This window comes from Lolium rigidum, chromosome 3 (genome assembly GCF_022539505.1).
Source record: "Lolium rigidum isolate FL_2022 chromosome 3, APGP_CSIRO_Lrig_0.1, whole genome shotgun sequence".
NCBI classification, from domain to species: domain Eukaryota; kingdom Viridiplantae; phylum Streptophyta; class Magnoliopsida; order Poales; family Poaceae; genus Lolium; species Lolium rigidum.
This window is the reverse complement of record NC_061510.1, coordinates 286143533-286157341: the sequence shown is the minus strand read 5'-3', so window position 1 is coordinate 286157341 and position 13809 is coordinate 286143533.

The following is a 13809-nucleotide window of genomic DNA, read 5'->3' as shown; positions in this document are numbered from 1 at the left end:
TTCGTCTATCTCAAGGTATCCCCCTTGAAAGGAATGCAGAGATTCCAGCTGAAAGGAAAGCTCGCACCCCGATATGTCGGACCTTTCAAAGTCCTCAGCCGCCGAGGTGAAGTATCTTATCAACTGGAGTTGCCTGAAGAAATGTCGGCTGTGCACGACGTGTTCCATATCTCACTCCTCCGGAAGTGCCTTGAAGTCCCCGAGAAGACCGAAGTGTTCAAGAACATCGATCACCGATCGGTGGATATCAACAAGGATCTGACTTACCGCGAAGTGCCGATTCGCATCCTGGAGGAAGCTTACCGAACCACCCGCACCCGAAGCATCAAGTTTCTGAAGATACAATGGAGCAATCATACCGAGGATGAAGCCACATGGGAACGCGAAGACTTCATGAAGAAGGAGTACCCAGATCTCTTTAGTACCTAACTTTCTTTTTGATCTCGGGACGAGATCTTTTGTAAGGGGGAAGGGTTTGTAACATCCCAAATTTCAATAAAAAGAAAGTTAGAAAATTCCAGAGAGCAAAATTTCAAACCAACAAAAACTTTTTAAATTGCATATAGTGCCATGCATAGGACTTGTGCATTTGAGTGATATGCCATGATGAGTGTTATTATTTGTTTATGCTATACTCTAAAACCCTAATGTGATCCTATTAAGATCACCAACCAAATAAATCAAAGAGGAAGAAAATCCATTAAATGAAAAACCCTAAAAACCCTCACATATGCCCTATGGCATTTTTATAAATTTTGACCTTAGACCAATTTGATCTTCACCATTAGTTGAATAATGTTACTAAACACTTATTACAACTTTTGGAATCAAAGAATCACAATTCAAATGATTTTCAAACACAAATCTTGCTCACATATGATAATGGTCAAAATTGACAATTATAGTCTGATCACTACTTTGAGCCTTTGCCATTCAATTTTCTCAAACCAAACCTTGCTAACTCTTTGCACCATTTCAAAGTCAACATCAAGGTGAACACTTTTTGTAAAGATCACCATGCCAAAAGCTTGCTTGATCATTAGCTATGCTCATCCAAAGTTTCAACTTTTTAACATAATCAACAATCTCCCACTTATCAAATTTTGCAAAACTTTGAATTAAACTTTGCCACCACCACCTCTCACCATCTCTGGTCAAATGCAACTTATCTAAACACACACAATTCAAATCTAGCAACCATTTGAATTAAACCAAATTTAGACATTTTTCACAAATTTCAAATATGGCACTATTTGCCACTATTGCAAATAGTGATCTACTCCACCTAAGCTACCCCAAATCTATTCTACATTGTCCCCTGGTCCCCTTAACCCCATTCAATGCCAAATAGAACACTAGGGAGAGAGAGAGCAAGGCTAGACATGGCCATGCCGGCCATGTCGCCCAACCCGACGCTCTCCCCTCTCTCCCTTGCTTCTCTGCCCTGGCCACCGTGCCACAGCTCGCCACCGCACCTCCCTACACCTTCCTAGCACCGCCACGGTCGAGCTCGACGACGACACTGGCCGGAGACAGCGCACCCAGAACGCGCTCGCCATGCCGACGACGTCGCGCATGCACGTGCATGGACGCGCTCTGGCCACCTCTCGCCTGGCCACCTCACGCTCGCCCTGGCCCCGATGACTAGCCGTTGAGCATCACCACGCCACCTGGACACCGCCAGACACTCGCTCGACCAGACCCTGGACCACCGCCGCCGTGGATGGAGAAGAAGATCCCGCCACTGCCGCGACATGCCTGGAAGCAATGCGACCCAACCAAGCCCTGCCCGACCAAGCTGTCGCCGCCAATAGCCTCGCCTGGACACGTAGAACACTACCGCCACCTCGCCTAGCTCGACCGCTCGTCGGAATCGCCGCGCCATGGTCGACCACCACCCTGCCCCGCAGCACCCTCGCGCTGCTATAAAAGGAGACCTCCCCTGGACGATCTAAGCACACCACCGCACTCGCCACCTCTCACTGCCTCTCAACCACCTCACCACTCTCTCGATTCACACCGGAGCAAGGCCAATCGAGAGCTCGCCGCCGCGGAAGCTCTGCAGCAATCGCCGGCGAACCAGACCACCTCAGGCGACGCCACCTGTACCTGGAGCTTCGCCGTCGTCCACATCTACCCCGAGCACATTGCCATCCCTTGCTGGAGCCGCCGTAAGCCCTCCGACCCCCTACCGCCGCCGCCAGAGCGTCGGGTTCTCGTCGGAGACGATGATGAACCACGGCCGTTGATCTTTGATCTAATCCAACGCCCCTGGTTACTCCATACCGCTTCGGGTTTAAATAGACGCTGACATGCGGGACCCTCTGTCAGGCAGCCCGCGCGTCTCTGGACCGTGGCTGGGCTGGCCTTGGGCCGTTTTTAAATCTTTCAGCCCGTTTAGTTTTCCCGCCCGGCCTTTTAATTCAAATTCGTTTTAAACAATTTCAAATGAATTTCAATACTGCCTCCACTTTGAAAATCAATAGATTCAAATTCGCTAAACAAAATTTAATGAATTTTATGTTGTTGGAAAGCTAATGAAATTATCTAAAAAATGCCACTGGTCCCATGACCAGATTCATTGTAGAATTAATGTGATAAAAAGAAGAAGGCAGGGACTTTTTCATATTCAAATAATTATTAAAAATCAACCAAAATAGATATTAAGTTGATTCCAACTCTAATAGCTCACATTTGACTTACACTAATTGATTATGCACTAAAATGGTGTGGTCACTTTGCATGATCATGCCCTAGTTTAAGTAATGGATAATATGGCTAGTTTAACTAGTTGATATTGTCCAAAACTATTAAGTAATTCATATGAAGTCTTAAACTTCATTTAAATCCTGTCTCACATGAATTCATGGGATGTTTGGACCCCTGGCCCAAACTCTCTTATATGAATTACTTAGAGATTTAAATCATATGTAGTGTATTTAAATGATATGAGGTGATCCACCCCATTTAAATCATTTTCTCAAATGATGATGATGAACATTTGACTTAGGTCAATATAAGTTCATATATGATGGTTTGAGAAATTAAATCTTAAGAAGATTTCAATGAGAGGAAATTATTTCTCAAGAACCCTATGGAAACTATCATTTACATATTAAATAAAAAGAAGTGAATTCTATTCAAATCACACAACCCATGCACCCTAGTTAAATTATTTATGTGCATAGAATAGTTTGTGTGTTTGTATGTGATATATGGAATAGCCATTGAATTAGTGAGTAATTATACTCGTATTCAAATTTAGACGCTAGCACCGGAGAGTACGCCGAAGAAGAAGGTTGCTACCAAGAGGAGGAGGAGGAACAGTTTGAGAACTACCAAGGCAAGCTAATATTCTTGCAAAGTGCAAAGCCCCCTTGGGGCAAGGCACCATGAATCTTACCTTTTCTTACATAAGCCTACCCCAAGTTTTTACCTTATAAGTTTTACTTGTTGTTTTCCAAGAGTTACTTTTATAGTTAACTTTGGTCAAAGTAAAGGATGGTTACTAGAGTAGTGAAGTAGACTCAATCAAGCAAAGCAAGATAGCACCCCTCATGATTTAGAGCTAGTGCTAATGAAATAAAACTTGACTACTCTAGATGGGAACAATGTGAATTGAAATGAATTTGAAACCTTGGAATGATGAAGCATTCCATTGAATGATTTTTGAAGGTGAATATGACCAAGAGAAGATGGTGATTTTTTTAAAACATAATGTTGGTTTGAATGCGATACCTTTCCAATTATTAAGTACCCCCACAATACCTGATTATGGGTAGGGCTTAACTGGAAGTTTATGCATCTTAGTATGGGTTCCCTCTGAACACACGTCATAGGGGTTACGCTTGAGGCTGCCTCCGTTGTTGAGAAATGATGTGAAATTGAGGTGAATTGTACGGCCAAGCCCCGTGCGGTTCCCAGAGTTGACGCGTTGCTCTTCACTCGGGAGGCCAAGCTCATGGGGAGAGGTGCTCATACTAGGACTCGTAAGTGAAAGGTTATGGTTGATGATCCGCGTACTCGTGTTACGATGATTCGGGGTAATCCCGACGGATGAAATCAAATGTTGTGGCACAAGTGTGCAACCTCTGCAGAGTGTAAATCTATTCGAATAGCCGCGTCCACGGTTACGGACGGTTGGAAAGGCCATACAGTTTTCGATGTCATATCTTTGAAAAATGATGTTGAAAGATGATGGTGAAAGGACTTGTGGTGAATTGAATTGAAATCACCACTGGAATGGTGGGAATGACACTAATGTTCCCACTTGAGTTAGTTAGCATATGAACAAGCTTTTCTCAAATACTTGTGAACTAAAATTTGCTTTATGCAAATAAACTAGAGCTTAGCAAACCCCACTAGAATGTCTAGCACTTACATTAATATTAGTTTGCGAGTACTTAAAGTACTCACGGCTTTGTCCCTGGCTATTCAAATAGCCAGAGTATGAAGATGAACAAGGCGATGACCGGCAGGACGCCTACGACAACTAGGAATCTTCCGACGTCAAGCGTTGGCCTCGTGGACTCGAGAGTCCTTGTATCTTACGCTTCCGCTATGAACTATGAACTTGTGTTTGTTCGTTGATCGATAGATCAACTATTCGTGTAATATGGATCATGTGATTCCAAATATTTGTAAGACTTATGGTTTGTAATGAATGATGACTGTGATACTTAACTATTATGCCTCGCAACAACAATATTCCTGGGATTGCGATGTATGACATAATAGGCATCCAGACTTAAAAATCCGGGTGTTGACAAAACAGTAGAGAACAATTGCAGTAGATTGTATTTCAGTTGTAAAGAATAGGACCGGGGTCCACAGTTCACTAGAGGTGTCTCTCCCATAAGAATTAGCATGTTGGGTGAACAAATTACAGTTGGGCAATTGACAAATAGTGAGGGCATGACAATGCACATACATGATATGATGAGTATTGTGAGATTTAATTGGGCATTACGACAAAGTACATAGACCGCTATCCAGCATGCATCTATGCCTAAAAAGTCCACCTTCAGGTTATCATCCGAACCCCTTCCGGTATTAAGTTGCAAACAACGAGACAATTGCATTAAGTATGGTGCGTAATGTAATCAACACAAATATCCTTAGACAAAGCATTGATGTTTTATCCCTAGTGGCAACAACACATCCACAACCTTAGAACTTTCTCATCATCGTCCCAGATTTAATGGAGGCATGAACCCACTATCGAGCATAAATACTCCCTCTTGGAGTTACAAGCAAAAACTTGAACAGAGCCTCTACTAGCAACGGAGAGCATGCAAGATCATAAACAACACATGATAGATTGATAATCAACATAACATAGCATTCACTATCCATCGGATCCCAACAAACACAACATATAGTATTACAGATAGATGATCTTGATCATGTTAGGCAGCTCACAAGATCCGACAATGATAGCACAATGAGGACAAGACAACCATCTAGCTACTGCTATGGACCCATAGTCCAGGGGTGAACTACTCACACATCACTCCGGAGGCGACCATGGCGGTGTAGAGTCCTCCGGGAGATGATTCCCCTCTCCGGCAGGGTGCCGGAGGCGATCTCCCGAATCCCCCGAGATGGGATTGGCGGCGGCGGCGTCTCTGGAAGGTTTTTCGTATCGTGGCTCTCGGTACTGGGGGTTTCGCGATGAAGGCTTTAAGTAGGCGGAAGGGTAGGTCAGGGGGCGTCACGAGGGGCCCACACACTAGGGCGGCGCAGCCAGGGCTTGGGCCGTGCCGCCTTGGTGTGTCGCCACCTCGTGGCCCCACTTCGTCTCCTCTTCGGACTTCTGGAAGCTTCGTGGAAAAATAGGCCCCTGGGCGTTAATTTCGTCCAATTCCAAGAATATTTCCTTACTAGGATTTCTGAAACCAAAAACAGCGAGAAAACAAAGAATCGGCTCTTCGGCATCTCGTTAATAGGTTAGTGCCCGAAAATGCATAAATATGACATAAAGTATGCATGAAACATGTAAGTATCATCAATAAAGTAGCATGGAACATAAGAAATTATCGATACATTGGAGACGTATCAGGCCCTATGGTTGCGGCGCCTCGTCGCATCACTTCGTATCCCCTTCGGTCTTCTGGAAGCTTCGTGGAAAAATAAGACCCTGGGCGTTGATTTCGTCCAATTCCGAGAATATTTCCTTTGTAGGATTTCTGAAACCAAAAACAGCAGAAAACAACAATCGGCTCTTCGGCATCTCGTCAATAGGTTAGTGCCAGAAAATGCATAATAATGACATAAAGTGTGTATAAAACATGTGAGTATCATCATAAAAGTAGCATGGAACATAAGAAATTATAGATACGTTTGAGACGTATCAGTGACGGTGGCTACTATGGTGGCGAGCGCGCACCTGGAGATGGCGGCGGCGAAGGTGTGCTTGGCGATGGCGGCGGCGCCTCTCCTCCAATCCCCGTCAGTCCTCTCTCCCCAATCCCCACTCCTCTGGATGTCCCCGTCTCCACCCCTCCTTCTCCTTGCGCGTGCGGCGGCCGCCGGCTCCATCCCCGCAGCCAACCTCTCTGCCTCCACACGACCCTCTCTGGAACCACCGGCGTGGGCTACGGGCGGCACAGCCGATCTCCGGCAGGGGCCGCCGGCGCGGGCAAGGGGCGACGTGACCGGCCCCCGCAGGGACGGCATGGGAGGGCAGCGCGGGCGACCTCCACAGGCCATCGAGCGCGCGGTGGATTCACGAGGGAGATGGACCGGGGAAGAAGGCAGTGGGTCTGCTCATCAGTCTCTACGACTCGTTTCGGAGGTGGCGAGCTAGCATGCACCGCGCGAAAAAGGTGGAGCCGAAACCCTACCTCACCCAATCTCCTCGCACCCACCTCCTCCCCAATCCCATCTCGTTCTCTGGCATGGCACCGGCGGCGGCACCGAGCAAATGCCTGGGCGATGGCGAGCGTGTGCTTGAAGATGGCGGCAGCGAGCGCCGCGCCTAGGCGACGATGGCGACTATGGTGGCGAGCGCGCACCTGGAGATGGCGACGGCGAAGGCGTGCTTGGCGGTGGCGGCGACGCCTCTCGTCCAATCCCCGTCCGTCCTCTCTCCCCAACTAGATTTAGATGTGCGCCTTGGCGCACAATCCCGTGAAATTCGCACAAATTTATAGTTTGTATAACCAAGATAAAAATCAGGTGGGAAAAGAAGGCGTGGCTATGGCTTGGATGGGCAAGTGTTGTGGGCTTCAGTCTACATGCCGCAACATATGCATATGGGGTGATAGGCTATAGCACATAGCACGGAGGAATTAGCTCACCTCTCATGCGATGAAATCTCCAGCATGGAATCCATTTAATAAAAAGTGGAAGGTTACCTGAGCATGGAATGTTCAGCACTCCCACCGATCGGAAAGCTAGCCACACATCTATACTTAATGCCAACACAGAATCTAATAGAAGCACAAGAACGATTTTTCACAAAAATATATACAATGATTTAAGAGTGGCAACTATGGCGATGGTGGTACATCATCCTCAGCGTGACATCAACTTGGAAAATTGCCATCCTTATAATGTGGATCTATTAGAGAACATAGAAATCAACAGATTATTTTTCCTTACATGAAGCTTACCAATTGAAATACTTTGGGACGAACATAAGAGAAAATATGGCAGTGTATTATGCATTCCTTTATATGAGGATATATCTATTGTGCCTGAATAATATTTTGAAGAGCAGAACATGCCAAACAAATCCTTAGAACCTGTATGCAGCTGGCAGGCAATACATAAAACATAAAACGGAAGTGTTCCTACGCTGAACTACTAAGCCTTGAAGATCAATTTCTCTAATATATTTTGTTGGATAGACAAAATTAACTCATACATAAGCAACTTGAAAAGTGCAGTATTCTAGGAAGAAGGTGATAATTCCTTTATTAGCCCCAAATACCACATTACGTCGGTACCTATGCCTGCATACTACTTACAATGCATGCATGCACATGAAAAATACAACATGTGTAGTGGAGAACTCACACACTGCAATATTAGGAGGAGTGCTAGTCTCTTAATAATTGCGGAAATCAATCTGTGACGGTACAGAAAAGCCATTGCAAAGCAACACCAACTTCAGCCATATTTAACATGCATATCAAACTGTATATGATACATGATCATGCTGCCAAACTGTATAATCTAAGGCATAACCAATCTAATGAACATATAATATAAGCCATGTTGTATATCCTCTGCAGCACATGATTCCCAAAAGATCCCTTTTAGATGCTAAAGCTTACCTCCAACCAACTTGAATCCCAAATCTACCAGAGAAACAATAGAGCCTTTAGGAAACAACCTTAAATGGGACGGCAGCCTGCAACCAAGAGGTGAAGAACACAACAACCATGTGAAGTAAAGTGGCAAGAAGTGAAAATCGAAGGTGCAAGATTGGTGCAAACTGAAGGAGGACCAAGAAAAAAGAAGACATGAAAAAATTTACCGCTCCTGAACCATGAAAACAAATCAAAAATAATAAATTTAGGTGCCTTGCTTTGACCGCACACCAAGAGAACTGAAGGAGGCACCAAGAGTACTTGCTTGTCCAAGTAGGCATCTATATTTTCAAGCCTAAACCATATATCTTAACTATTACAAAGAAACACTTTCCAAACCGTATCAACGGGGCCATGCTGGTTTAGGTAGGTAATAACCACCCAATTTAACTGATTTACTAATTTTATATCCATAAGGGATACAGACTGTCCCCAAGCAGGCATCTATATTGTTCAAGCCTAAACACCATATATCTTGAAAGCTACAAAGAAACCTATTCCAAACCGTATCAAGCGGGGCTATGCTGATTTAGGTAGATAACCAACCAATTTAATTGATTTACTAATTATATATCCATAAGGGATATAACAGACCGCCGACTTCCGCGGTGGGAAACGGTTTGTCAAACGCTATATAATTCATGAATAGAAACTACTCATTAGAAAGCAGCAAATGAACATAGATATACTCTCCACAAATATATTACACACATCATGGCAATTTAATTTCAGACCAAACCACGTTGCTCTTTCCATAGATCAGATTTACATACATTAGAAAATAAAGGATAGTTAGTTCCTTTACTACGATATGTCCAAACCATCACAAAAACCCCTTTATGAATAAAGAACTTTTCGGGAACAGGCTGAGTATATAAAACTATGCTCTACATATTTTGAAAGTGGAACATGAAGAATTTCAGTATATGATAAAACTAGGAAGCATATATGGAAAATACCTGAGGCAGTGTGACACTATATAGCTCTACATAAAGGTACACACCAGCCTATCTGGATGCCAAGTTGCAAATGTAGTGTATGCACAATCGGATAGACGCCTTGTTCGGTCGACAGTTTTGTAGATCAGACACATGTCTAACCTTCAGTGATTGATGCAATTAATAGAAAAAATGATATTAATAGGCTCAAATATGAATACATCCATTGGTTGGGTAGAATGGCACAACCTGATTTCTCTCTGGGTGGCTCCGTACATGAGCTCTGCCTATCACTCATTGCATCCTTTGCTGACAAGGGAGAACTTAACTTAAAAGAGCTGACATCCTAAACCTTGCTCCACTATTTTGTTTTTTGTACTTGATGCACACGAGGATTCATAGAGAAATACACATTTTACTTTCAAGGTATCAAGCGAAAATCCAGCAACCTCATAGCAATTAAAAAACATGCAGAACACGATACACAAGAGTACATTTCTGATAGATAATTTTTTTTCGAAATGGGGTTGATCCTGGCCTCTGCATCGGTTGATGGACACAACCTTCTGATAGAGAAATGAAATCATGTTTCCATTTCAGCAATAAGTTTTACTTATTAGGTTAGCAGCTGAATCATCAATGTAAAGAAACATCCTAGCTCATGCAACAAATGAATCATCAATGCAAAGAAACACTGGCAAACTAACGGAAATTAAAGCAAATAACAACTGACCAGCAGCAAGATGAGCATTGCATGTGGAATTGCTGAAAATAATATGAAGGATAAGAAATACTCTTGCGGTAAAAATGAAAAGTCCAGAAGCAATATTATTTTGAAACTCCGAACCAAAAGGACCGAAAAAACGGAAGATAAAAGCAGTACACAGAACTACAAAGCAAGAAAGTAAGAGATTAATAACAAAATAAATATCCAAACCAAAGCATCCATGATTTCAGAGTAAGAGAGAAAACCTTTCCAGAAAACCAAAAGCACTATGGCTCCGCACGAACCTGTACGAAGAACAAGAACACATAAGAAAAGACTAAAAAACACCGCCTGGGATCAAGAACAATACAACCTCGGAGAAAAGGGGTTGGAGAAAATATATCTAGAACCAACCTCAACCAGCCAAGCACCGGTTTAGGCGTCACCCATCCAAACCATGCAGCAGCGCACCACTTCCCTTGCACCTGAGAAGACATGGATGGTCAAGTGATTTAAAGATGATATTAAACAGAATATTTCGGAGCTCACTATTAGTATATAGGCAACCTTTCTTTTACTCACTAAAGCTTCTAATGGATTTCAGTGAAGACATGTTTTTTGCCTCCTTGCCAGATTGCACACATGAGATCCGGTTCATTATTCTAGGAACTATTTTTCATTAATATAAAGTGATGTACCACAAACTTTAACACAAAGTTGACCACATCACAATCCTAGAGTGATCAAGGCAAATAACTTTATCTAATTAACTGCCTTGATACGAAGTAAATATTAGATATTCTTAATTTTGCCTGATATGATCTAGCCAGAAACAATGGACACATATTACCTCAACATGGATTAAGTACTGCCCAGACCATCCAGAATTGTAGCCCAAGCAAATATAAATTTGTGCATACAAAAGGAAAATAACGTAGCCTCAAAGAAGTGACAACCCACATGGCAATACACACAGATAACGTGTATAACTGCAGGCTAGTACATAGTAATAGAAAAAAATCACCCATGTAACTACTTCAAAACCATCTATGTTTGTCACCTGATGATGATAATCTGGCCACACCTGTTATTGCACTTCGTTGGCCAAGCCTTGATCGGTCACAGCATACACACTATTTTTTTCCTAAACCTTCTCTGTCCTTTGTAGCCTAGATGAAATTCCTGGAAACAAAAGCTAAATCCTTGTTAATGAGAAGGGACAAAACATGCACATCTGAAATCAATGATAAGAGTATGGTGAAACTATATCAAGAATGAAGAATCAATGATTCAATGTTTAAGCGCTTGGACTGGATTTGGTTCTTCAAAGCATTCTATATATCAAGAACCACAGAGCATAATGATTCCTCTCTCTAGAGCAAGCTTGTTGACGAATATCCGCATTGAGCTAGCACTTAGTTTTTCAGAAAAAACGCATATATTATATAAGTAAAAGCTGTTGCAGTCTACCATGGCCAACTATTGAGATCCTATGGTAGGCTACCATTGGTAGCTGGCGTCTTAGTTTTCTAAGACCTTTGGTAATTGAGATATTATTCTTAATAGGCTTAATAACTGAAGAACTTTTGGAAGTGCTCCTGCAGTTATTCCCACTGTGTAGAAAGCCCCTTGGATGTTATAGAATTTGATGATATTCTCACCAGAGATAAATGAATATTCCAAAAGTAACTACGCCTATTAATATGCTAAATTATGGAAGAAATCTCACCAATTGAGTTGTCCGATAAGCTCAATAGACGTAGGCCTGAGAACGTGCTCAGCCTTCGGATTGCAACCAAACCAAGATTTACCAATTAAGGTGACTTTTATCATCAGGGCACACGGCAGAAACGCCGGTTACCAACTGGCTAATTTTTTTCCGATGCATAACTTTAATTTGCTTCCTCTCTTCCACAATGATGTCGTAGCTTAAATCCCTAATGATTGTATTGGTTGCCTGATCAACATATGTGATAGCTTTTATGCACGCAAAATCTTCAGTTATTTAATAACTATTGGATTTTATTCCAGACATCAAGAGATACACCGGAGCAGCACCCAGAGCTGGTAGGGTAGAGGCCGTATAGGTGTTAAACAGAACAGTGACTCGGGCATTGTTATCTTCGCATAGCTCAAGATGGTATTCAACTTTTGAAACACCAAGCACTTCTAGCATTAGATTAAGTAATACTCTAGAGGGAATCTTGATTATCCTTGGGTTTTCCTACATGAACGAAAACATGTGTAAATACTCCATGTAACCCAAAGCATATTGCTGATGCAAGACTTGGCAACCTAAATTGCAAAGAAAGAGAACAAACCATGCACACTGGCTAGAAAATGATCAGGTTTAGCATGCCATTAAATAGAACAAGTAACAAATTCAACATATATAGAAAATAGATGAACATGCAGGGATCTGAAATAGGAAAAGAGATTTACCTGGAGACAGGCAGAACAACCAACCCACAACAATAGATAGCCTGAAAAAAATAACAATGTCAAACAACATATCAGAAGGTAGACATGAAAAGACCATTAAACACTTCTCAGTGTAACTGAAACAAACAACACTGGCTTTTAAAACATCATATGGAAAAGATAGAAAATACAACAGGTATGTCTAATCTCCAAACCAAGCAATGCTATTCAGCAAATTTCATGATATCCAAAACTGTGGCATCTTAATAAACATCTGGTGGTACATCCTGCGACGTGGAATTAAAGATGTAGTGCTTCCATCACTAATAACAAATGTCTCTGCTCTTCTCACGGGATTACTAATTCACTGGTCACTGAGAAACATTAATTATCAAGTTGGGGTTCCAAGAAAATCTGCATGACCATGAGTATGCAGGATAGTTTCTTGCTAACGGGCTACATACCAACTCGCATGTGGCAGCGCAACATGCATTGTCAGACAGGTGTCACACATTAATCTGGACCGCCATCAGCATGTAGGATGTATTTTCATTGTCAGACAGGTGTCACACATTAATCTGGACCGCCATCAGCATGTAGGATGTATTTTCCGGACGAATCGAAGAATAAAAAACTTTAACCCTAAGGCATGCGCACCAAGTGAGGCAAACTTTTCAGGGTACCAAGCCAATAACAGGGGCAAGAATCCTAAAACGCTAATACAACCCGCGGCCAACTGTCGAGCGTTACAAAGATAGCTGAAACAAAGCATACTCACCAAGAATGCAAGTAGACATCAGACCGACAAGAGCAGCCACGGCCAACCGACGCGGCAATCCCAGCAAGTCGAGAACCTACAAATTTGGATTGCAAAGCCACTATAAACCAAGTCAAGGGACAAAACGGAAGGCAAAGAAACCATGGGAAAGGCATCGACAGAAAAGGTGAATGGATACATTTGGTTTACATACACAAGCACACTCACCCAATCAGATCTTCCATTGTTCTGCGCAAAGCAAGATGATGTTTTTGCATTCTCAAAAAAAAAAAAAAAGATGATGTTTTTGCAGCAGTACCAAAGTTGGGAGAGGAGTACATCATGGAGACACAACAAATCCTAGCACGAACAGGATATAACCGGTTAGGAAGAGATGCACACCTAAAAGGGAACACAAGATGTATACATACACGAAAGGAAACATCCATGCCCACCTTAATTGCAAAACTACGAACATCTAGCTAGATGGAATATAGATCTTACATCCATTACTTTTATGTAGGATTGTAGTCAAACACATTGTACGCAAATGTAAAAATGGATCTTGCACACGCTATATGAAATGTTTTGGAAGCAAAATCAAACATGAAGAGTCCTCCTCAACTCTTACCTCTGCCGCGATGGAAACTCATATGCAAGTCATCGTTG